We start from the raw sequence: 24,499 nt of genomic DNA on the forward strand, positions 1-24,499 counted from the left end.
CAGCTCACACTTCCTGACACATTTCCAAATCTGTTTCATTTGTGTTAGATGATCTTTCTGAAATTGTCTTGATTTTTATCTAAAATCCATTGGTAATGGTTATTTAAACCCTTTTTGTGCTATATGGCTGTTTTAATTCCAGGGAGTATATTAAGGAGTTTAAGTATGTGTTAGTTATCATACTGATGGATCAGCCAAGCAAGGAATATTTGGAAATTCCCATATTCTTTTTTGTTGACCTATGGTATTTAAAATATAAGCCTCTTGCATGCTATTAGCAGTTTGAACATCTATAAACATTTCTCATTATGTTTAGGTTTTGTTTTGGAGTAGTTCAAATATGTGTATGTAGCTTTTTTTCCTTTAATCCATCCAAGAATATTAATTGCCCATTTGGTTTGCTGTTTGCCATTTGTTTAATACTTTAAAGTAGTATTGGAGTAGCTTGCACGAAATCAAGTATGCCAGTTAAACCTAGTAAGATCTGATGCACTGAGCACAAGGCTGGAAACTGGGAACTATTGTGGTCTATGACTGCCACAAATGTGATTTATATTCTGATGCCTCTGCATCTCTTCTCCAAACTGTAAATGGGAGAAAGCAGCACCTCCCACTCATGAATGTAATAAGATTTAAATATTATTGGTACAATATGATAATAAAATTGTAGGACTTGCATTTTATTAATAGCAGAGCCTGGTGCATTTCAGAGCTGTTTTTGTTCAAGTTCTCGAATGTGTGAATTATTATTCACAACTTTATGCTCTTAAGCACTTAAATTGCATGTCAGAATTGGGCTCTGATGCCTTTAAAAATGTTCCCCTTTGTCAGTACTTTACTCATGGCTGTTTAGAACTTCCCTCTTGCAGTTTTAACTTTGTACAGAATGAATGCTGAAAGCAAGTGCTTTTTCATGAAACATCCCAAACTGTGGTCTTGTGTGGGACTGCTATTTGCAGTTACAGCATCCAGAAGTGACTTGGTGGTGGTGAACCAAGTGCCTTTCTTAGACCAGTTTGGATGACAGTCCTGTGTCATTAGCATAGTCGTTGTGCAAGACTAAGATGGAAAAAAGTCAAGAAACTTCCAACACTGCCAGTGTTCTTGCAAGTTTCCAGAAATGTTTCAGTGTATGCAGGAGAAATGAGTTCTGTAGTGTTCTTCTTGGGGTGTCACTTTTTTTTTTTTTTTTTTCCCTCCCCTCCACCAGAGGAGAGGAGCTTGCATGTTATGTTTGGCAGGCTGCTTAATGTTGGTGATACGCAGTTGTCAGTATCTAGCAACAAAAGCGGCAGTGTAGTTTTAAAAAATTTAGCGAGGCATATAGCCAGATTTTGGTATTAGCAGTTTTGTCAAAAAAAAACCCCAAAAAACAAAACCAAAACAACCCCCCCCCCCCCCCCCCAAAAAAGGTGAATCAGCTTATTGACTGATGTAAATTAGCCTTATTTCATTGGAATAAATGATACAACTTTCACAAGCATTTGGCTCAAAGCCTTACTTGTGATGGTGATCCCCTTCTGTTGCTAGCCTATGTTCACCTTAGATTTGGGCAAGTCAGCCTAGACTGATCTCCAGGATGATGCAGGGGAGACAGAGAGGCTGTCCTGGGGTTGCACCTGCCATTTGCATCCTGCACACTCTTCTCCTGCTGGATGACAAGCCCTTTGGGCCACAGTGAGATGGCCAGTGAGTAAGGCCATCTGTTGCAAGTTATTTTATCTCATTAGCATCACTTATATCTGTGCCAGATCTTACCCTGTTAAGCTTGGATGCATGGTCAACTCTTAAGTATCTGTAGAGGACAGAAATGGGTTGAAGGGTTGTGCTCTGATGTGGCAGGTGCTGAGAGATCTTTAGCTAGGTTTGCATCTGAGTCCTAAAAGTGTCCTGCAGCCTGTTACCAGGAGGTGAATCATTACATAAACCATCTCGATTTCAGTTTGTGTCGCTCCAATAGCTAAAGTTGAGGGTGTGAATTGACAGAATTGGAAATCTTGTTGTTTTAAGATATGGCACGTTACATTAGCTGTACACCTTGTATAAATAACACAAAGTTAGTAGGCCCAGTGCTCTACTCCTGCTAATATGGTGCTATTGAAGCTACTTGTCACAACTTCAAAGTGGAATAACACCAAGTGGAAGGAGAAGCAGCATCAGCACTTGGCTCGTGAGGCTACTGGGGATTGACACTGTCTCTAAAAAACTGAAAAAGCAGAAAAAGTAACTGAGAATCACCAAAGCTATATGTGGAAAAACTTTGGTCAGGTAATTTAGCCCTGTTGCAGGGTTTGGAGGATAGAATGCCTAATGCTTTGTCACTCATCTGGTCTCAGTGAACAGAATAGCCCTTTTTTTTACAGAAAGTTGTCCCACTGGTGTTGCTGCCTGTTCGTGCTGTCAGATGTTGCTCTGGTTAAGGTGTATGCTACTCCAGTAGAGCTCAAATTGAATATTGTTTTATGCTCTTCTCCATGTGGTATTAATTTCCTTAGCAAATGTGATGCAAAATAGCTGGAGCCACTGACACATCTATAAAATAAATTGGGATAAAATCTGGCCTCTGACATGTCAATAGAAACAATTTGGCCCTTACTGTGCTTTGTAGGTGTACTGCAATGTGGTATTTCTTGCTGTCAGTACCAATGCACCTGTCTGTCTGAAAAAGAACCAAACAGGGTTTTCCATAGATGTGTCAGACAGTGGAGTAGGCTGGTTCCTGCCTTTGCTTCTAAATTGCAGATGTGCTCTAATGGTACCAAAATTTATTTCAAAGATCAAGAAGACATTCAGTTTAGTATCTGATGATCCTTTGACAGAGACTATATTTTTATTTTCAGTATGTGTGACTTCCACTGCGCTAATCCAGCTTCTTTTGGATGCAACTCTGTTAAAATCAGTTGAATCACACCTGGTCAAAACTAGAGTAACTTGATGTATCAAAATGCATGAATCAAGGAGACTTCTTCAATCTTTAACTTAAGACATCCTGATATGGAATCACTAGAACTACATTTACGCTCTCTCCAAGAGTACTGTGAGGCTGAATTCACAGAAGTGTGCAAATGAGTTTATGATCCTTGGATAAAAGCAATAAAATGCAAGAGCACAGAGCTGTAGGTTCTTTTAAAGTTGTGCGAGCATGTAAGGTCTCTTCCCCATTACGTCCCTAGATTCCCAGTAACTGCACTGGAGTTTGATCTGGTCCTTAGGCAGAGAATTCTTCTGGGTTGTTCTTAAAAAAAAACATCTTTCAAGTGAAACTTTGGCTATATTTTTCCCAGAAGATTCTTCTCTTTCAGTCCAGAATTTTATCAGCAATTCTTATGCTAACAGGGGTCAGGAGATGAGATGTTTCTCACGTTACACTTGAAGCTTCTCATGAATAATGGCCTGTATCACCTCTATTGTCTGTCCAAAACATAAGCAACCAGACATAAGGCCGGAGGAAATTTAAAGAGTGTTGAATGAGCCAGCAGGACAAGAACTAAGATAGTCGGAGAGTGAAACAAATGCAAGGTAGAGCAGATGGTTATTTGGAGAAATATCTGAGCAGATTAACTACTAGGCAGCTAGAGAATGAGTCAGTCTAGTTAAAAAGTACCCTGAAATCCTCAGAGTGAGATTAACAGAAGCACAGATGAAGATCACTGTAGCCAAAATAAATTAGAGGTCATTATTCCCAAGTGAATATTCTTAAGTGTTAAGTAGAGCACATCAGACTTTTCACAGAAATCTGAGGGGGGTTACCACGTTCAGACTACCACTTGCGTAGGGGCAATCTGTCTGTTTTGAAGCAATTTATTCTCATGATTATTGCCCTCTTCTTCCTGAAATTAATTTGTCTTTATCGTTCTCATATATAGAGATATGTGTGTGTGTGTGTGTGTGTGTGCCATGTATATGTGTGTGCATATTGTGCATGGAAAAAAATAGCTGCAGTTTGAGCAGGATGATAATCCCAAAATAGATGGCATTTTAAAGATATCATGGAAATTTTAGTCCTTTTTTTTCTCCCCCCCACCCTTTAAATCTTTATTTTTCTTCCATAAGGTTGCAGCTGCCATCTGATTTATATTAATATATGCTCCTTATAGATATTAATGCAATAACAGATTAAACCTAAAGTACTGCTACTACACAGAGAAAACTCAGGGCCTGATCTTGCAAACACTAATGTCTCTGAATAACTTTCATCTTGCGCATTGTTTATTTGAATTTAATAGGACTTCTTACATGCCAAAGTTTCTCACATACGCGAATGTTTGCTGCAACTTCAGACTTTCCCCATATGTTGATGTCAATTTGTTTTTGCAACCTTGATACAGTTTAGGAACTTAAGTCTCTGATCAGGGTTTGTATATGTCTTTCAATTTTGTAAGGCTCGTTGCATCTAATTTTTCAATTGACAAAAATAGGCCAAACCTCCAACATTATTAGTGAAACTACATCTATTTATACTAGGCTAAAGTTGGTTTGCAAGATGTTCTTTGGGTGTTTCCTTTGAGGGCTGAACAAGCTCAGTGGTAACACTAAGAAGTGGTGAAAGTTTACAAGAGCTTCTCACCTCACATTCTTAAGGTGGATTGGATTGTAAAACTTGAAAAATTTTACTATAAAACAGTATAAAAAGATGAAAGTATTCAGAAGCAGACAACAAGTTGTATTTACTTTCTCCGTTGTTTGGCCTCTGGTTTTAGTTTAAGGGCTCAAGATAAATGGAAGAGTTAAGACTGTGTTCATTTTGTAAGGTTCTTGTCTCTGCGTAGTAGCTTAGACACCAAGAACTGTTCAAAAGACTTTAGTTTAAGGAAATTTCCATTAGAATATAAAGTCTTGACAAACTCACTTTTTCAGTAACAATCTTTAGACATTCTTTAAACCTCAATTTTGTCCATCTCAAGTGCAATCTGTGGTATTTTTATAGCAAAATTATTTCAAAATATATTTCCTATTGAAAAGGGTGAGGGTGAAAATTTAACAAATTTGAAATAGATTTAATTGAACTTAATTAATTGGAAATTATTTTTTTAAAAAAGAGGAGGTTGATATTTTAATTCTTTGTCCTCATTCAAGCTATAAAGGAGATCCAAATGGCTTGGGGCAGGAGGGAGAACCAGAAACCTACTTCTCATGAACTCTAATAAGCAGCTATTTAACCTCATGTAAATCTTCCAGTAAGCCAGAAGTGGTATACAAGCCTTGTATTCTGCTGTTGAAGGCAGGAGTCGTATTCAGTGCATAGAGAGCCTGTTGAATTCTACTGTGGAAGCCTCCTGAGTTGAAACACCAGTGGAGAGTTTTATGTTCAGTAATTGTAATTTTACAGGCTAACATAAGGTTAAAAAAATCTTCATGTTTTAGGCCGTAAGGTAACTACTATGACTATCCAGAAATTTTTTTCTCTCCAAGTCCATTCGTTTTCACATAGCTAACACCACTAGTGACTGAAGGTGACCTCCCTTTAAAATGGACAACGGCTGACTTAAAGAGCACCGTTGAGTCTGTGTTTGTGGTTAAGGCTCACTGGCCATCAGCATTTATCTGATAGACACCTGATAGTATCTCTGGTTATCCTACTTCGCAGTTTTTGACCGAGTCTTCTTTTTCAACCCACAGAAAAGCAATTTTTTTTTCTCTTCTGTATCCTAGCATTATTAAAGATTAAGCCCCTCTTTAGGAGTTATCTCCATATCTTCGAGACCAAATATATATGTGTATGTATGCATACGAGTGTAATACAGGTGGGAGAATAATAAAAAGCAAGAACCAAGGCACAAGAAAATGATTAGGTACTTGAAATTAAGATGGGATTTGCTTTATAGCATAAACAACACTTTCCATAACCTCATTGTTAGAAGTTTCCGCTCCTGAGATATTGGAATAATGCATGAGTGAGATAAGCTTCTATGTTAAAAAGTCATGATGGACAGCTGGGATATTGGTTATGGATTTTGTGATATGTTAATTTCAAATGATTTAGGAGTTTTGAGAGTTTTTATCAATTTTAGACTTCTACATCCCTGTTGGAAATCCCAACCTTAGGTAAACAACAGGTAGACAGTTTGAAGGGGATGAATTTGTCTAACTTTTAGATGTTTAAAGTTAGTGGGGTAAGACTACACTAGTCGTTTAGGCTCCTTTTCCGGCCAGTGGAGAGGAGGAGGCATGGCCAGAAAGTGAATGATAGCGGTCTTAGATATTGTATTAGGAAGAGATGAATTGGCTATTGGAGGTGTTGCTCGTTCTATTAGTTGTAGGGAGAGCCTAAATGAGTATTTAGGCAATGGATTCTTTGACGTCTAAAGTTACATGAGGATATTGTCAACTGTAAACGCCTAAAGCTGATGTCTTAAAATTTAATTTTTGAAAGATGTAGATAAGGACCTGGTGGTTTTTTTTTACTTAATGGAGCCCATTTATTGGATATTTCTGGAAAACCATAGCTCTAAAGCCTCTGTAGGCAACTACACAATTCTTTAAAACAAACAAATGAAAAAAAGGTGGGGGATAATGTGCTTTAATAACTTTAACGAACATCTCAATTTGGTCCTACTGAAATACTGATGTTAAGTAAATGACTGAGTACTGTAGAGTAAGAGCTAATTGCTTATGCCTGGGTGATAATGGGCTATCCTCTGTTCCTTTCTGAGCTGAGTGGGATGGAAAAGTGCGTACAGTGGTTCTTGTTTCTGCTATGAAGCAGCCACAAAATTTCCCTGACTTCTGGAGCAGCCTGCAGTCCTGATGTGATTTAGTCCTGTGCAGCTTTTCTTCTTACACCTCCGTTAAATGTCCAGTGTTATACCTCCGGGAGGCACGTTGGAAAAGTTCGTGTATTGTAGCTGTTCCTGCCAGCTGTGATGGCTTGGAGGAGAGATCCCATCAGGGAGATCAAGGGAGGCCGATTAATAAGCTCTTTCTGTGCCTGCTCCATCTGTGTGTGTTCTCCTGTTTCAGCTGGACCTGAGGACTAGAGCTTGTCCTTAGAACATCATGCATACTAGAAGCTGCATTGTTGTATAAATTGGGAACAGAACTGGCCACCAGAGAGTAAAAATCTGGCAGCCAGAGCTGATTAGACATGCTCAGAAGAGCTCGCAATTTCACTGCCTTTGGGCTTGCGGTGAAAAACAAGGCTGAGTGCTGCCAGGGTTTGTATATGTGATTCTGTTGTTTTATCTGAGAGTGAGATCAGGGGGGAGAGACCAGAATAAAACTCAAGTGCTCTTTTTTTTATTCTGTGGCCTCATAAAGAAGGTGAAGTTGGGATTGCCCCCTCCCATTCCACACCACAGTGGTCTTCATGCTCCTCAACTTTTTCTATGCCAACAACAACACACTGCCATTTCAAAAGGACCTTGTGCTTCTCTGGCTTGTTTAGGCATTCAGGAAAGGAAGAATGATGGCAATATCCCAAAATGCATCTCTGCCTCTTCTGGAAATCTCCACCTGTACTTGAGAACTTGGCCTGAGTCTGATCTCCTCCAGCTTTCTGACCCCATACACATCCCCGTAATAGTTCAGCACCTTCCAAGCATATGAGAAAGGTAGACTCTTTTTCTGCTCCTTTCCAAGGAGGTGGGAGCGAGGGGAGCCAGATGTAGCTTGCAGCAGTGTAGCTTGGTTGTCATGGCCGCTGGAGCAAGGAAGGCATCAAGGTCCCCGACCAGCCCTAGCTGCACTTACCTTTGCTTTCTCCCAGCCTCGCAGGTTGCTGCCCGGGCTCATCCCATTGGTAAGTTTGAGAGCAGTTGCTTGTTATCCCTGCTGGTGTGTGGCATGTGTACAACCTTTATGTTTGACAGCATGCTCAGCAATAGCGATAGGGTAGATGTTAGGGTAGCTGCCAGGCTTGTCTGCACCGTATCTCCTGATATGGCCAAAACTAAGCTACTGGGAACACAGTGTGTCGGGGGTAGAGGGATGCCCCGCGGCGTTCTGGATCAATACTTCCTGAAAGGAAAGCAGGAAATTGGGAATCAGCTCTGGATGGATGACCCACATGCTCACCTGGACACTAGGACAAACTGCTCTGCTCTGTTTCCCAAGGCTTAAAACAAAAAGAATGTGTCTGTAAAGGAGGGGGAAGAGCTGAGAGGTGCCATGTCAGGTACCCAGCAAGGTGAATAGGGAAAATGTTACCTGGGGTTTAGGAGAGAGATGACTTAGGTTGCTAAACAGAGTTGTTTGACATCAGCTGTTATTTGAGCATAGTTTGCATAATATTTTCTTGTTCTGTACACTTGGATATACACCAGAACCTGATTTTATTACATTGCAGCATTGCTTAAAAGTAGTATTTCTATTAGTGACACTAGTGTTCCTTATACCACATTTATCCTAACAGACTGGTGGTTGGGTGCAGCAGTATCTGGACTGGGATAGTTACAGATGATTACAGTGATGTTCATGTTTTTCTTGTACTATAATATGTAACTAGGCTGTTGACTCAGGACAACCTTTACATTCTAGGACAGCTACTCTTTCTGAAAGAGATACTGGAGTCCCCAGAAAACACTGGGGATCCTTTGCATTATTAATATTTTCCAGGAAGGTATCAACCCATGTACTTGTGCTGGTTAGTCCCTGTTCCTTTTGAATACTGTTCTCTGAGTGTGAGTTCTTCCAGTAACATTAATTTTTCTTGGACAGTGTGGTTAGCTTTATAGTGAGAATAAGGATGGTGTTTTAGCAGAGAAGTCATTGGTATCATTCAAAGGCTAGTTATGTGTATTAAAACTGAATCTATTTAAGTAGATATTGTACTTATCATTGACTTCTCTTTGTTTTATCGTGCACAGCTATTATTTTTCTGTTGGTAGAAAAAGCTGGCCTGGGATTTTAAGGCTTGAGGGGGAATTTCAGTGAGGCATCATGTGTGCATGACCATAATGCTTGATAGGAAATTTGACTATTCTGCACCTTTGAGAGGTTATCCTCTGAGTAGCGCGCTCAATTAATTTGGCTTCTGCTAACTGGTAAGGCCAGCTAAAACCCCTACAGTAAAACAGTGCTTTTCTGCCTTTGGCAGAGATGACAGAGGGTGAAGTGAACCTCGGGATCAGCAGCCTTGCAGAGGTTTGTACTTTTCTGTTAGCAGTGAATGCTTAAATGTGCTGGGAGAAGTCTATCAGGTACTGCCTTGCACGGAGTCGTTGGTTGCCAGCCTGAGACCTTGCGAAGAGGATGAGGTCCTGCTGAGTTCGGGCGTTCCTGTCTCTTGCAGATGCCTTTCTCTGGGTGACACAGCTCTCGGCCCTATGCCAGCCCTGGATGGATGCGTGTCCCTGGTTCTACAATTTGCCCGGCCTTTGAAAAGAAGGGCAGTCCAGTACTTACTGTTGACGTGGAGGGACAGAGAGCCCGAGATCTGCACTGGATTTGGGTTTGGTTTGAAATGGCGTGCCAGTGGACAGGGTTGCAACCCGTTGTTCCTGGTGCTGGCCATGAGTGTTGACCCTGCTGAGGACTGCTGTTGTCCCCTCCGTAAACGGAGGGAGCCATGGTGCTTCCTTCCTTTGCCTTTTAATGCCAGGGGTTCAAGTGCTGACTGCTTTGTTTCTGCTTGATTCTCCTACAAGGGCAACCATCCGAGTACTTCCCAGGACTCAAGGTGTGTCCAACAAAGGGTGTCCCAAGCTGACTACACACATGCACTTTTTCTTTCTATGTTTTAGTGGAAAGCTCTGCTGAAATAAGGAGTTGGTTTACAGGCCTATCTTTGACTTTAAATCAAAAAATAGCTATAGCACTGAAGAGCTAATATCTAGTTTGTTTCCACTAGATACTTGGAAATTGCTAGTCTTTATCAGCCCCCCCCCCCCCCCCCCCCCCCCCCCCCCCCCCCCCCCCCCCCCCCCCCCCCCCCCCCCCCCCCCCCCCCCCCCCCCCCCCCGTTTGCCTGGTAGTTAACTGTTGAACAAAGAATTTTAGTCTTGAAAGTAGATTTAGATCATCTAAATGGACAACTATAAGAAAGCTAGGAAGTTTATTCCTTTCTGTTTGTGAGCTGTTATTTGCTTAAGTCCTAAAGCCTGAAGTGTCTTAGATTGCTTCTTATTCTCTTCATCTCAGATTCTTGTTTGTGTTTTAAGTCTTTTATATTTTTATATTTTTATATTATTTTTTGGACCCTTTAATAGTATTGTATTGGTCAGGTAACTATTTGTGAAATGTAGATACTAAAGCGTACCTACCCTTATTTCAACTGAAAGGAGCAATTGCAGTGCTACAGTGTGGGGGATTCGGAGGTAACTAAGGATAGGTTTCCTAGAGAAGAAGGAGACACAAGGGAGTTTTTATAGGTGGTGGCTGACTAGCTGTGTCCTGGTTGAATTGATTGTTTTAATGCTGAAATTTAATTGTAGTATTAATCATGTGCTAGAGCACCAGGAGCATTGTGAAAGGTGTCTTTTTAGTTACTATTAGAACGGAAAGAAGGAAATTGAATGATGACATTATTTAAATGTTGTGATCAGTAGAGACTGAACCCGGGACCTTGCCAGCTGAAGCTGTGTTTCTGTAGTTCAGTTTCAAGAAACGCATCTTGCTACATGGGGCAAACTGTGTAATTCCTAAAGCTTAGAGCTGGCTGTGACTTTGGTCAGTCCAGGTGGATATTTTGCATGCCTGTCTGTACTACAGCCAGACAGGTAACTGATTTTTTTCTGTTGACAGGGACTACCAAAGGCTCAATAGCTTTTGCCAACAGATGCATTACGGCAAGGCTAGATGCTGCCTTTGCCCCAGCCATTGAACAGGACAAACAGTTCCAGAAACCTTCTCTTTATCAAATTCATTTGCAGTGGAAAGCTCCTAAGCTCCTTTGGGAGAGAAGAGGAAAAGAACCCTGAAAAATCCTGCTGAAAGCTTGTCCAAACTCATTTGAAGAAGAGAAATAAAATACTGGTGTCTAAGTCTGTCTGCAGCACCAGCAGAAGGAAGCAGATGTAAGCAAGCCTGTCTGTTCCCGCTGAAGCCCTCTGAGCACCTGAAAGGCAGCCAGTGCTGAAATCATGGCTCGAGGTGGCACCCCTTTCTCCCCACTCCCTGACCTGCTAGCAGACAAGACATTTGTATCGCTCTCTGGGCAAAGTGATCTAGACTGGTTCTAGCCTGGTTGCACTGTAGTGAGGTATGCGTGCTGCAACTGCTTTGTGAAATTTGCTCTTCTGTGATGTGATGGGGACCTGGGACAGCTGTAGGTGTGTGCATTTATATGTGCTATAGAGAGAGGAGAAGGTATAATAGCATGCAATATAAATATTTCACATTGGCTTCCTATTCAAAGTTTCCTTTTAATTTCACAGGTTTCTCTTCCTAGATTACTTTTTTTCCTACTTCTTTAGCCTATATTCAGCTCTCGTGTTTTATTTGTAAATGAATTATCTTTGCTTCCATGTGATTTATTTATTTATTGTTCTCTTTGTCTGCCAGTGAACGGGCATCTCTCACTGTGGTTTAGTTGCAGTTATTTTGCAAGTCGGCTCATGGGCATTGCCCCGTTTCAATTACTGCCATAGTGTTTTTAGTTTTCCTCCTGGGCCTGCTAGCCTACAGACTCTGTCTAACTCTGTGTAACACGGATAGATACATTCAGATGCGGCATTAAAATGGCTTATTTTGGAGATGCTGCTGAAATTCAGAATTTCTAAAATTTGACTATAAAACATGCTAAGATGCAAAGCCAGGAAGAAAGGCAAGCTTTGATATTTGAAAGGATTGGTGAAATGAACCGTAAAATCTTCGCTTGTTTTCTGTTGTTCCATTTGTTGCTTTTCCACATAAAGATTTCCTTTCCATTTCTTAAGACTTCCAAAATACAGCCTCTTATTCAAAGTCTGTTGCTTCCAAAGAAGGTCTTTTTGTAGGCTTTGACCTGGCTCCACGTCCTATCCCAGCTGCAGCTTCTTTCCTTTGAGGTAAAGCCAAAGTTGGTGAAATATAAATGTCAGTGCTGGAGATTGAAGGCTTCGTCTTATCCACAGGAAGGAGTTAACGTTGGCGGGGCAGTTCACATCCAGCTTCCTGTCCAAGGCAACACAACAGGATCCTATCTGCAGGCAAGACGTGTGTCTCATCTCCTCCGACCTAGACTGCCTTCTCTTTAGAGCCTGCTAGGAAGCTGCGAAAGGGAGGATTGGCGTACTGGGCCACTTGTCTCCTGGGAGATCCTCCAACTCATTCCTTTTACGCTGTGCATCAGCCGCAACGTTTTAAAGCCTTTTGGTTTGAACTCTTACTTCCCTGGATGACCCAGAAAGGACAGACTGGGTAGCTTTTTAGGAAACAGCTGCATAATATTCACAGAGAGGGTATTTTTAAGTCAGGCATTTTAAGGCAGAAAAGCTACCTTTAAAAAGGAAAGACAAATCCAAATTTAATCCCTTTAATAAACACAATGTTCTGGTTCATTGCAATTTTCTCTCTCCTGTAGAGTTCAGCTTCACCAAACAATACCCACAACATTTGCTATAAGGGCATTGAAATGTGCTTGGCAGTTCCATTCTGCAAAGCCTTGATAATTTTTGTCATCGATCCAAATTCTTATGCCAGTTCACTGACGTGAGGTCACCCTAATTCCATTCCGTGATTGCCGGTAGAGTTTTTTTGTCCCGTCTGCCCTCACCCTCTGCCCAGCTCTTTTCCCCACCTCGTTTCGTTGGAGGTTAATCACTGCGTGAGGTAACTCCGTCGTTGGCATGTTCTGTGATCTGGAATTTTGTTGCTAATTACTGCCTTCGCACAGGAGAAAGTCTGCGGCATCCCGCCCTGTAAGTGACTGCCCTCCTCCGTGGTTGGACTTGTGCGTAGGACATTTCTGGCTAGCAGTGAGTCTAATGGGGGTTGACCAGTCTGAGTCTGGAAGAAAAATGGACCCTTTATAATCTAGAGTGTCTACCTAGAAAACACGTAGCGCTCCATATGCTTAACGGCAGAAGGAAAAATACCTGTCGGGAGGGAAGACGGTCCTGCCTTTAAGAAAAGGCTAGGCAATTTTTCCTTTGAGCACTAGGGACTCGAGGGGGAGACAGGAATGTAGGATACAGGCTTACACAGAGTGGCTTAAACAGCCCCCAAAATCTTGCTTGGAGGATGAAATTTTCTTTTCTTTTCCCTTTCTGGTCACGTTTTACCACTGGAGTTACTCAGCGAATTAATAGGTATAGAAATGCAAAGCTCTTTTCTTATTACACGCCATCGATCTGATTGCAGTGTCATTAATTGAAAGACTCGGGAAATGTGATGGATGGTTCAGTTCAGGATTCCACATTCGTTTTGGCATAGCCCTGCAGGAGAAAAGCTGCATGAAGCTGATTGAAGGGCTCTTTTTGTCTGACATGAATTATTCTTTCATTGTCAAACCTTGTAACAGCATTCAGACATAGAGAGATTTACAATGTGAAATCCTAAATGGGGTCTATTCTTAAAATAAAATTAGAAAAAAAGAGACCTTTTTCTTGCAATGTTGAAAATAGCCACTTTTTTTTTTTAAAAAAAAAATATTTCTGCAAATAAAATTGCTTCTGCAAAACCCACGGGGCTGGTGTTTCTCACATAATTTTAAATTATTCTAATGGTGAGACCTTAAATGAAAAAACAATTGCTTTAATCACATAACTGTTGTCAACATTTTTATTGCATTCAGATATATTTGTTTGTATGGGAAGGTTAGTTTGTTTTTTTCCCAACTGCTGTCGTTTACCTAGCAGGCTGCTCTGTCTGTTAATCCGTGAATCCCACTTGTCTTATAAAATTAAGTGAGAGATTCTTTTTGTTTGGGGAAAACTTAAGTGGACATTATTTAAGTGCTTGGTTTTAAGGAAATGATTCTGCATTTTGGAAAACAGAAAAATACATCGGTATCATTGTATGCCGAGAAGATTTCCTCTCCTTCCAGTTTGTTTCCGAAGGCAAATCTTATCAAATAGCTTTGTGGATTTCACTTGCTGTTGCTGATCTGGGAGCGCTCTGTTGCCATATTCCTGTTGCTCTTTTGTCTGTTTAAAAACTTCTGCCATGTGGTTGGGAATTGCCTGCAATATTATGAAATGTAACAATTAAAATGTAGCACGGAGATGCGGTTCTGCTTTGCTTTACACATGATATCGTTTGTGAAGTTGATGAAGAGTTTTGAATGCAAAATAGCCACCCAATTTGCAGCCTCTCTTGAGGAAAAAAAAAATACTGAAATGGTATTATACTAGATTTGAATCAATGTCTTGGCTGTTACAAATCAAATGCTGGAGTTGGTAGAACAGCTAGATTAGGCAGAGCAGACAGATGAGATGAAGAGGAGGATTCGACTGTATTAAATATGATTAGTTGTGTCTATTCATCTTTTTTTTAAAAAAAGGAAAACTTATTTTATAGGTATGTGGTATGTTTGAAGGAGCAAAGGCATTAGGAATCAGACTAAGAGCTAGAAGAATCTGATGTAAAATACAGTAATGAAAATACCTAGTTTTCTGGTTTAACTACCTTGCTGTCTTACTGATCTACCTACCTAAGTGGTGGTAGTGGATAGAGAGCCACCATAATGATTAGTCTGCACTACTCCGTTTAACTATTTTTTTTTTTTCAACCACAGATAAGTAATGAGTGATTAGTTTGTGTTTGAGCCCCTGAACAAATGCTCCTTTTCACCCGAGATGTATACGTTTGCGGGCAGCAGACTGGCCTGATAAAAGAGATGAGTAATTCGCATTAAAGTGGGAAACAGCCTTTTCAGACACGAAGGAATAAAACGCTTTGATGGGAAATGTTGTTCTCGTCCCCCCGCCCCTCCTCCTCGCTATTCTGCATGGAATACCCTCGCGCACGTATATTTTAAGGTCTCGTTGTTCGGTGAAGGGCGAGATTATTTTGTAGTTTTTGTTATGCTTTTGTCTGCCTGATAGGACCTTTGGCAAAGGGACCGCGAGCAGGGCTGCTTCTGGCGGAGTTGCAAACCCCGCCGCTGCGCTCCGCGTTGTTAGTCCTGTACGCGGTGCCTTTCTCAGTGAGCAAAGAGCCTACGATAAACTCTGCGCTCGGCATGTTGGAAACCTTCTGTCTCCAAAGCGCCTGCAATTCCCAACAGCTAAGTTTTGAAATGAACTGCATGGCGGCTCGGCACAGCGCCCGTTTAGCACCATTTCTTTTAATAAGCCCGTTATTGCTTGATTTTACGCTGTACAGTCCGCTCTGGGATGCTTGCACTCGGGGCTTCTCTGGGTAAAAGACATTGTTTTACTGCAGCTTTTCTTTAATCTTGCTTCATTGTGGCCGCCTGCTCTGTGGCTAGCTGTAATCTTCTGGCCACTAGCCTGTTCTTAAGAGGTGAGGGAGTTGGGGAGTTATTTCTTTAAGGATGTATTTCTATTGTTTTATTTTCAAAGATTTTTTTTTCTTTAAGCCATGCAAATTTAAATAAATTGACAGTTTATTAGAGTCCAAAACTGAGAAGAATGTTTTTCCTTTGGTGTCATTAATTAGTCTCCCAAGGAATCTGATATACATAGAGAGCTAATTATATAGTGTTAGGCAGCATATGTCCTTGCAGGACTTTGTGAGCATATTATGCATGAGGAAGAAATGTCTGCTTCTCAGCAACAAACTATTTCTGTCACGCTGCTTAATTTTTAAGTTTTTATGCACTTCAAAATGTGGGGTATTATTTCTGAAAATTAAATTGCGATTTGAATCTGTAGTTGCTCTTATCAAATCGATGTAAATAGCATTCACAGAATATGTTGTCACCTTTGAAATGCTCTCTGCTCATGGATAGTAATCCAGCTCTGTCTCATCTCCAGGTGGAGTCAGGGTGGTGGTGGATTCTTGGAGCTTTTTTATTTTATCATTTTTCTGTTTCATTTGGGGCTTTTTAAAGTCCATTTTGATTCTGTCAGTTTTTAAAAGATAAAGCTCATTTGTTGAGGTTAAGAAGAAGGAGAGAGTAAAAGGTACCGTATCTTTCTTCTTAATTGTTTGACTTAAGTCTGAATGTGGAAAAACCCTTAAAATGATCTTAATTAACAGTGGCTTAATTAAAAAAAAAAAAAAAGTAATATCTATTTTCCTCTTTTTATGGACTTCACTTCAGGAGATTAGGCATCCTCTCTTAGTCTCTTCTGGAATAATCAGTTTCTTACCTAATATATATTGTTATGAGCAAATACATCTACTTCATTTGCATCTTTAACTCAAGAACAATTGATCAAAAATGGAAGCACTGCTACAGATCAGAAAATCCTTTAGTTTAAAGCCTTTAAGTCACCATTTATTTCCATCTAGTCAGGCTTAATTTCCTTTTATTGTATTGTTCAAATGAAAATATACAAAGCCATATCTAATGGTGTTACCGTTCACATTAATAACCTGTAACTTTACATAACAACGAGCAAGAAGCATCAAAAAGGCAGAAACAAATGCAATTATTTGTTGCCAGCTAAGTTACTGTATGTGACCCAGGTGCTGTAGTACTATTTGCATGTGTTTCTCACCTTTGTTCACCCAGACACATGGGGATCTCAAGCTATTGCTGACTAATTGATAGTTGTAGTAACTGCTATAGGCTCCTTAGATTAGAAATGCATGCAGACGTGTGTCTTGATTCAAACATTAAGGAACACACACTCTCACTTACTTACATGGGCAGAAAGTCTTCATACTATTAGAGGTGTGTGATGGAGATAGCAGGACATAAAACAGAAGAGAGAGAGAGAGAGACACACACACACACACAGACAGAGACAGAGAGATGGCATGCAGCATATATACCCCTACAAATAGTTCTAAAATGCGTTTGCAAATGCAGAAGTCTTCAGAACCATCCAACAGTTCAGCACACCCTTTTTATCTCTTCTCTGCGGGACGTCTCCATCCAGATTACTCGAAAAAAGCGGAAAAGGTGAGAGCTCTGCCATCTTAGCTCTGAATTCATCTGATTTCCTTCCCCCCCCCCCCCTTGTATTCCTCATGCCATTGTCCATTCTTATGATGGCAGCCGCCCTTGCTCTTGAATGCAAGTGTCACAGCGGGAGCAAAAAGGGTTCAGGGCTGCATTGTCAAAGCCATGGTTGCCTATTGTTTCTTAGCCTTTCACTGCTCTGCTTTTCCGAGCCTCTTTCCCTATCAGTGGCCCCTGTCAAGGGGAGGAGTAGGGAGAAAATTGCAAGAGTTAGTCGTCCTTTTTATTGCACACTGTTATGATAAACAGCCCAGCAATACATCCCACAAAATTAGGAATTATAACGACGGGACGGGGGAAAAAATTCTTTGTAGGTTTGCGTTTGTCGCTGCCCTTATGTCAAAAGCTTGGTTTCTTAGGAAAGACTTTTGTGTTGCTGTTTTGCCCAGCAAAAAATAGAGGCAGCTGCAAAGTGAACAGTGAGCTATTTAGGCACAAGGTAAAAATTTCCTGTTGCTTTTTGGATACTAATGCTTTTCAATTTTAAGGTGTGTGTGTGTGTGGGGGGGAAGCATGACTGAAGGCATTTCTCTAGCTGTTCATCCATCCATCTGTATTTTCTATTTGAAAGGAATTGAAAATGATTCTTTAAAAAGCCAAAGAGACTCTGTTTGCAGCTTGGTTTTATTTGAAAATGTCTCTGTTTAGAGTGAGGTTTGTGTTTCAGGTGGTTGAGTATTATGCTGGAAAATGAAGGGGGGGGAAGCTGTCCTCCTTGTGCGAAAAAGTGCTGGTTTGTCAGGTCACGTAAAAGTAAAATCTTGTCAGGAATTCTTCCTTTCATGGGTGTGTGTGGGGGAAATGTATATAGGTATTCACTTGACATTTAAAGATGTTTGATTGTCTTGTGTGAACAGGCCAGCTTTTCTGGTGTTCAAAACTTTAGGGAGGTTACAAAGTCCTGGCCTCAGAAGTTTTTTGTTTTAATGTGTCTGATATTAAGCTGCTTAAAAAAAAGAAATTAGTTCTAAAATACAGCTTCCAGGAAGAGTACAAATATATTTAAATAATCAAGGTGCAAATAATTTAGTAATTTTACTTTCAGTATTTTTTTTTAAAAAAAAGCATAGAAGAGAAGCAGTTGGAATTTGGTTTATGCTTTTTAACCATTTTTGTAATATGGACGTCTTTTCATTACGTTTGTTTATACTTACAAATGAACTGTAGAGTATGTTCATCAGTCTTGGGATTTCATTTTTATAATTCTGTTACTGCATTATTTTAACAGAGCTATTATCAGAAATTACAGAAAGAAAACACTTCAGAGCATTCAAATATGCGTTTCTTGATCTGAATATCTAAGTTGTTGCAGATGTCTAGTAGTATTTTACCATGCCTAATAACAGGCAGAGTACGTTCACTAATGTAAATGTGGTTTAAGCCTTAAAGAAGTTTGGAGAGAAATAGTCCTTAAACTGAATAATTAGGCTCTTGCTCTGTGCTTAAGAATATCTAGTTGTTTGAGTCTCCCAAATGATTAATGTTTGTTGTGAATTTGCTTTGAAAGAAATGGGCAAAGATATTTCACCTGAATTCGTTTTCACTGCAGAACCCTGGAATACAAGTGATTTGATGAACAAATTCGCTTAGTCCCCAGACAAGTTGCCTTGCCTTTTATTCTCCATATTAATCTTTTTACACATACATTATCTTGCATTGCCAAGTTTTGGGTCAAGTATGTGTCTGTTTGGAATATCTTTAGAATTGAAACTTTTAGAAGAAATGATGAAAGGACTCTGGCCTTGTTTTAAATCAAACTCTGAATGCAGCTGAGGCCACCCTGAGAGCACAGTGTTTAATTTCCATTCGACATCTGCCTTATATTTACCACTGCAGGCCAGCGTGTGTGTGGAAGAACACTTATCACTGATAAAAGTTTGGTACCTCCATTGTCAGAGGTTGTCATTTCTGTTCTCTCAATCTGGACTGTCATTTTGTACAATCTTTTGTCACCGGAGCTGAATGGAAAACCTGGCATGTGTAAGACATTAAAGAAATGGGGAAGAGGATTCAAATGTGTAGAGCAATCCTGGTAGCTTGACTCTTTGAGACAGATGGTGCCTAATCCTGGTTTTCCCTGCTCTCGTGTAAATAAGGAGCTGTCCCACTGAAACCATTGCTGAATACTGATGCAACATCAGATTCAGGGCTGATTCACTTCTTTGCTTTTTGAGACTGTGGACTTTATCTTCAGTGTGTATGCATGCAGAGCTTTCATTTTACAGTTTTAGTGGTAGATGCCCACTAAGTGACTTCATTCTGATTCCAGACACAGGAGTGTAGATCTTGAACTTCAGTCATTACCCCAGACTCATGCTTGATAAAGTGAAATCAGAGTCTGACCTTCTGAAATCTAGGAATAAATATTTGAGTAACGATGCATTTTCTTTGCATAGGTCTGGGTAGGAAGCTGTTATCCTCTCCAAAGCAGTGGGGTGGAATTCTGAAGGTCTGGACTTCTCCAGTGTCAATGGGAATGTAATATTAATGATTAAGATTTTAGATCTGCCTAGGAGGAAAAAAAAAGAAGAGATTTATCTAGAGCAAAGGCAGCAAAATATGAAAGTATTTTGTTTCTGAAAAGGGTGATTCGGAGGAGTGACTGGAGAACTATTACAGTCTTGGGATTAAGGCTGAGAACTGTTTTGGAGCAAAGGCGGAAAACTTTGTTCAGTGCTTAATTTTTTAAATTAATTTTATCTCCTTATTTGTCAAACTGACTTGTGTTCGTGTTGATTTCAATTAAAAAAAAAAAAAGAAAAATCTTTATTCTTTTTTTTACAGACCCATGTAATCTTAGGTTTATGCACTCTGTACAGAGAAATAGCTCTAGACTTGGGCACATCTTTCACTGAAATCTCACAGGGAAAAGTTAAGCACAACCCCTATAGTCCTGCTCTACATAGGAATAAATTTTCTCTCTCTCTCTCTCTCTCTCTTTCCCCCCCTTTCCTCTCCCCATAGGAGTAACTTGATGACTTGAGTCATGTAGATGTCCCAAAACAAGAATAAAGGGTCATCTGCATTGCATTCTTCTGGAGAGAAGAGTCGGAGCCAGGAGTCCCACCAAAGACTTACCCACAGCACAGGAAGAATCTCACCTGCTGTCCCTTCTCAGGAGACCTCATCCTGCACTGAGATTTAGGTATGTATCGTTTTGCCCTGTTTGGAACTTCACTGGTGAGTCTTCAGAAGTCCTTGCTCTTCTCACCCGTGTAAGCTTTTAAAAAGAGGGCCAGACTCATTGGATTTCATCAGCCACCAGAACTGAGCCATTGCAGCGAATTTTATGTCCAGGTAGACTTTATGCCGTGGGCAGCATCTTCTACAGAGAGCTTCACTGGTTTCCATATGATCATTTGTAGAATCAGATGTTATTCGAGAGGAGCAAAGTGATTCTGGCTTCATAGGTAGAAAATAGGATGGCTACAGCCCTATTAAAAGGGAGGCATCTGAAATAAGATGTGGATGACTAAACCACCTTCCCTGGAAAAGACTGCTGGGAGGAACTCATTTAGCATGGGAAGCTTGGGAAAGAAACGTGAAGTGAAACACTAGCTGTGCAATTATTCTACTAATAGATAAGATTATGTTGATTTTCAGTAAATCAGTGCAAATCTGTGGTTAACTGTGTCTATAGGAAAGATCTGGAATACAGAGAGAGTAAGAGGACAGATGCTTTTCTGATGAAAACTGCTACAACTTGGAGCAGCGATTGGAGATCTGCTTCAAGTGCAGGTTAGAGGCAGATTGAAGCTCCGGTCTGACATGTTGGGGACTTTTTATTGCTTAGTCTAGTCTTACCTGATTTGGGGAGAGTTTTGGGCTGACAGATTTGGCTCTTCCTTACTCAGAACATGTGAGAGAGATTAACAAAAACAGAACCTGGGAAGCCATTAGTCCGCACATAACTTCTCTGTGACATGGGAGAGATTATTTAATAATTACTAATGACTTTTTAACTCAGTGCATTCACTATATTTTGATAGTGTGTCAGAAATGCTTCATGTTCAAACATTGGTCTCAATTCAGGTTTCAGAACAGCATTTCAGCTTTGTAGAACATCATTTGGCTGCAAGGTGCTTTCAGAAGGAGAACTTTTTGTGGTATAACTTCAATTTTATTTGTATGCTTGAAATCTACTCAGGTGCTTTCTCCAGCCTCTGTGTGGAATTCCCACTTTAATTTATGTGATGACAGGATTTTGAGCCTGGGTAGTCAGTGATGAAACTATTCTGCCTGTGCTGAACATTTTAGACATTCATTTTTGTTTCTCTGTATTGACTTTGACTATGATGACAAGATGTTGAAGAACTTAACCTGGCTGTGAGATTTTGGTTTAAAAATGTCAGTATACTGATTGCGTTTCTATCAGCCACTTGTTCTTTTGATTTCTCCTCTGCACCCCCCTGGCCAAAGCTTTTAAGCTTTGTTTTGAGAACATTTTCAAGTGTTGGTCTGAGAAGGAACTGAAGGCTAATGGAAGACACTTTTCTGCTAGGACCTATCTATTTTTTCAGTTGCTACACAGCATGCAGTTATACCTATAAGACTCAAAGAGGCCTGTTTACACTTTTATTGCAGTGAAAGTCTACCTCTACACTTAAAGTTCCTTCATCCTTCTGAGATTTTCAGTGTTATGTCCAGCTTCATTCTATTGTATTACTTTGCCAAATGATAAGAGAAAGAGATTAAGAGGCTACATAATACAATGCGTAGGGAGAAGCTAGAATCAGACAGGAAGATGTTGAACACAAATGTCATCTGGCCCCAAGTGCCTGAGTGTGCCAGTGTTAAAGGCTGAGAGAGCAATAAACCCATTAGAAGTCACAGTCTTTACTACAGAATTTACTTCAGACTTTGTTAGGACATCATATCAAGTGATTTCATTTTCCATTGTTGCATACCATTTGGAGTCTGTATAAATATGAAGTGGTTAAAAAAATTAATTCAGGTAGAAGCAGCATCTCAGAAAGTGCCCAGCTGGCATAAAGATTCAGGAGCACAGAGTTTGTGGAGTAGCCAAACCATGGAAATCAAACAGTGATGATGATGACCAGTGGAGGGTTATGTCTACCTGAAAATATCACGATGGATGACAGACTAGATAAAGCCCTGAGTAGCTTAGTGTGACCTTAAAGCTGAGCCTTTGTTGAGTAGGAGGTCGCGAGGTCCTGTCCGATCAGGATTATCCTTTGATCCTTGTGGATCAAGGTGCCCTGATGGTGGAAAATGATGAGCATCCACAATTTAACTCAGGTCAGTGGAAGCAGCAGGTCTTCGAAATGTGCTTTGTTAAAGAAGCAGGTGCTTGCGAGCACTGAACTTGTTTGTAATACCACCTCTTCTACTGGTAGCTTGTTATTGCAGTGCATGATATTAGGGGAAGTCATAGAAGCTGCTTCATGTCTGGTATGGTCAGACTAATGTATCTGCCCTTGAATGTTGGTGTTGGAGCTGGATAGAGCAGCTGTACCAGCTGAGGTGAGGTTTAAATTAGTGCTGAGCCCTATCATCATCCATTAGGCTGCAGGTGAATGGTAAGGCGATGCTAGCATGGGCTCTGCTGTGGGAGACTGGCTGAGACAAGGCTGCTTCCTCTCCCTGAACGTCTGGAGTTCAGGGGAAGTAGGGCTAAGCTAACTCTTGATGCTGTGATGTTTATCTTGACTGGGAACCTGCAAACCTCATTGGTAGATGTTAATGGAGAGATGTGAGGCTTCCAATTTCTTGTTAAATTCATGTGTTTTACTAACTAATATCTTACTAATAGCAGGAATTGCAGATGAAGTGTGCATGAAATTCATACAATATCACATTCCCACAAACGGATCTTCCATACATCTGAGGTATCACTGTAAATAGTATTTTAGTTCTTGAACGATAAAGGTATTGTGGAGATACAGTCTGAGACCAAGCCAGGAGAGGGTCAGAACACTGGAAGGAGTAACCTGATTAATTTGGTTTCTCTTTTCCTTTTTGAGAATATTCTCATATCTGTTAAGACTAAAGGTCCTGAAATCTGCCTTGTGCATATATATCACACTGTCCTTATTTGCATATCTGATTAATACACAGTGTTTTATTTGCATATTTTGCCTTTTTATTAGGATTTTTTTTGTGGTTTCTATACTGGTTTCCTCTTTGAATTATCAGGCAACAGGTAGTATTTGATAAAACAAATAATTCAACCAACATCTCTTACAGACCCTACAGGACAAGCTGTAGGTTCATGTCTTCTCCAGGAGACTTGCCCCATTTTTCTCTTGCATGATCTTATTTTAGCCATACCTATTAAATTCCCAGTAGCTGGAGCTGCAGATGCTGCCTTCTGTCTGTACTCTTATTTCTGGTAGTACTGTTGATTCTTTTCCTCACAGTATAGTGGCAGTCCCGTGGTGACGGTTCTTGTGGTGCCTGGGCAAACTGGGAGATGCTTTGCCTGTGTGATGTTACAGACTTGGCCCTTGAGCTTAGGCAGGAAGGATGTGTCTTTGGGATGGTGCTAAGGTAGGAGCTGAAACACTTTTCTAGGCAATGCTTGAGGTCCCCTTGGCTCAGCTTAGATTGCTCCAGTAATGGACTAGAGCTTCATGCTTGTGCATGAATTCAGAGTGGAACATAAGTGCTTGGGGCTAGGAGTCTGTGTGGGCAGACTCTCAAGTTCCACCAGTATCTCCTGTTCCCCTGAGAGACAAAATACATGGTGGAGAGGAAGTTTCATGAGACTGCATGTGTCAAGCTGTCTTTTCTGAATTCTGACAGGTTGTGTAAACCACTTGACTTGGGCTTTCTTTTTGGGATTCATGATTTGGCAGTGTTTGTGAAGCAAAGCATTTGGATATGACTTTGTGGAGGATTCTAGCTCTATAAATCCGACATCTGAAGTAAAGACTGACTACATAACAAGTCTAGATCATAAAACATATCTTTTTTGTTATAGCCACCCTTATCACAATAGCCTTGTAGCCAATTTTTACCCATGGAAAACTGCATGAAAGGAGAAGTGATTTTTCTAGATTCTAGAAGTGGGTTCAGTACTTTGAGCTAAACTTAACTTTTATGGATCAAGTGGCTGAAATTTTTTAAAAGTAAAACATGAATAGGGAGAGAATTGGAGAAATGCAAACATGATTTGAAGGCAGTAATTAATCCAGTACATACCTTCATTCAACAGTTAATTACTGAATACTCACAAAGTTAATTTACTAAGTATGCGTAGAAAGATAACGCATCACATAGGATATACCTTCTGCCTTCAGTGCTGCACAAATGGGTGTTCTTCAATGTTTACATTCCATATATTGACCTGATAGTTTCAGTAATTAAAACAATATATCTGTTTCCAGGGACACAGATCCCTGTTTTGGAAGCCTCCTTCCAGAAGGTGATAGAGAAACCTAAACCCTGGTAAATGATCTTTTGGGCCATCTGGTTCTTACTTTTCTTTAAAAAAAATGCATTTAGAAAAGTAGATTAGACAAGCAAGTTGGTGACGAACCTTAATTGTTCTGAGCTTTAAAATAAACTTGTTGCGGCTGAAGA

General features: G+C 40.3%; 1 long non-coding RNA gene across 1 annotated transcript in view; it reads left to right on the forward strand.

The window, feature by feature from the left end:
- The window catches only part of LOC146589119 (uncharacterized), a 66,717-nt gene that overhangs the window by 21,486 nt on the left and 20,732 nt on the right, over positions 1-24,499 (forward strand). Inside the window, exon 2 of the long non-coding RNA XR_014897270.1 lies at positions 19,919-20,099. This is a non-coding gene — a long non-coding RNA (uncharacterized LOC146589119). The remainder of the gene's footprint in view (positions 1-19,918; positions 20,100-24,499) is intronic.

Source organism: Rhea americana, unplaced genomic scaffold, assembly GCF_003343005.1.
Source record: "Rhea americana isolate MKP2758 unplaced genomic scaffold, rheAme1 scaffold_48, whole genome shotgun sequence".
Taxonomy (NCBI): Eukaryota; Metazoa; Chordata; class Aves; order Rheiformes; family Rheidae; genus Rhea; species Rhea americana.